Here is a 2,567-nt window from a genome sequence, read left to right as displayed (position 1 = left end):
ATATGGACAACTTACATGTTCCATGGAATCTGGATAACATTCATGGCTTGATGCCTCATACTCGTTCAAGTGACTACCATCCCGAACCTTTTCATATGACATTGTGCCTATTTTCTACAGACAAAGATCTTCTTGACAATGGGTTAGGATTTGAAGAAATCTACTCAGTTTCCTAGTGTTTGATTATACTATGATTCAATAGAGTTTTATTTTCATCTCACCCTATGGTGATGTCTTTAACTGCAACTTGAAAATAATATACCTTTCATAGCCTATTTGATGAATTATGCTACTGAGGCTTTGTTTCCTAGGTTTGAATTTTTCTTATTTTTTTTATCATGCAAGTGGAAAAGAAATCTAACTAATGATTTTATTTAGGGAGTTTTTAGGTTTTATGTTGATCCTTTCAATGACAGCCTGATGCCAAACAATTTGTTTGGATAATGCAGATATTTTAGAGAACATAATAAAAATACCTTGCTATCTGCCATTTCCACATGATCTTTTAACTATTAGCTTTGGAAAGGTATACAGCTTAATTATTGCATTCAACCTTTTTTTTGTAACATGTTTTTTCTCATTTGTTATCCTCTCAAAGTTTCAATGAAAGTTGATGCGAGCATTTCTTCTTTTGAATTATTTCCATGGTTTTTCGATTGGAAGAATTATAAGGGTTGCATGCTTGGATTCTTCTTCAGATTTTTGAATAAAGGAAATCACTTGTTGAAAGAACCTTGTTGGTTAAGGTCTAAGTTGGCCATGGACGTAGATAATTTGTACTAGGTATTACACCACATTTTCATTTTACTATTCTTTGTTCCTTGAATACTTCATTTTTATTTTGGGTTATTTTTAGCTTAATTTAGAATAAAGGGTTTCATACTTGAAAACATTTTATTTTTTGGTTCAATGGAAAGGCTTCCAACTATATACTCAATTCCCTAATAATCTACATATTTTCAAGAAGTTATTCATTGTCAAATTTATGGATTCAAGAATTTATTTTATGGCTTATGTTTTTATGGTGAGCTTACTAACATAAATTTCTATGATTGTTTTGTAACAAGATTGTTCTCCAAATCCCAACAATACTTTAGGTTTATCGCTCCTCGCAAGAACCCTCCTTGAACATTATGTTTCTTGCACAAGTACTTAAAGGATAAAGCGAATGATGTTGATTGATGATTTACCATGAGTACTTCTTATGAGCTTTATTTATGAGGGTTTATGCATACTCAATCTCGAGTTGTATTTTTAGTTTTAAGGATTCAATATTATTAAATTATTACTTTGTCTTTTGAACAATTTATTCAATGAGACTATAGAGTATGCATACACAACTTGTTTTGGAAATATTCATACACTAGGTTATTCTATACTCAATTTTTTTTATGTCTAGGATACTTGAACCCACAATTTATGCATGATTAATCTAAATGATATAAGAAGGTGTTTTGACTATATTATTATGTATGTATGCATTTATTCTCTGTAACTGATTTTATTCTAGAAATATTTCAACATTACTCCTCAATCAGGAATATGCATGGTTATTATTTTTAATTTGTTCAGTATTTCGTTGTTTTAAAATTAGATACTCTTCATATCACATAGTTCATAGTTTATTTCGAATTTTCCTCCTTTATATACTTGACCAAAGTCAAGATTTAGAGTATTTCTTAGCAAAATTTGTGGATAAATGGGTAGTTGCGGGATACATGTACAATTCAATTATGAAGCCACCTACTGAGTGGGTTTTACTTAATGAAGTGGTAATGCATGTGTAACATGCTTAAATATTTCTATTTGACTATGTGGTATATTGAAATAAAATCCTCTATAGAGTTTCCACATACTCCATGTTCATGATAAAGTAGTAGTACTTGTCCAAAATACTATCATATTTGAATTTGATGTTTTAGATAATTCATTGAGGAATATTCCTCCTCTTTTAAAGAAAATATACATACCTATATTTTCTCTATTCAACATATCGTCCTATATTTATATATGTTTGATTCGTTGACTATGAAACATTCATGTATCCATGCATTACTTGTTTTCAATAGTTAAATGCATTCACGATAATTTCCATAAATTTACTCATGCATGTTAATTACTTGTTTTTCTTCCTCTAGTCATTCAATGTATTGTTCCTTGTTCATTATTGGCGTAAACACCCACATGCCAAACATTAATATTAATTACATGTTTTGAAACCAAACCTCTCTGATAAAAAAATGACTACAATATTCTGTTTACCTATCTGAACACTTGGAAATATAGTAGGATCTAGCAAAGTTCCTCCCAACCAATGAATTGTAACAACAAAAATTCCCCCCTTAGCAAGAGGATTCTCTACTACTAGTAATATCATCTTCATTTGTTCATATTTTTCCTCCTCCCCATGTAGAGTCTAGAAACGTCCTACTTGTTCCATGTCCAATCACTCTTTTTTGTACCTTGGATTTTTACAGGAGTATTTATTTCTTTTCTTTCTAGCATTTGCATTTAACTATAACCAAATTCTCCTTTTCCCCAACCCAACATAGAATCTCTCTCTAGTT

Source organism: Pinus tabuliformis, chromosome 7 (genome assembly GCF_031772625.1).
Source record: "Pinus tabuliformis cultivar Carrire ecotype Pingquan chromosome 7, CPIR1, whole genome shotgun sequence".
Classification (NCBI taxonomy): domain Eukaryota; kingdom Viridiplantae; phylum Streptophyta; class Pinopsida; order Pinales; family Pinaceae; genus Pinus; species Pinus tabuliformis.
This window is presented reverse-complemented; position numbering follows the sequence as displayed.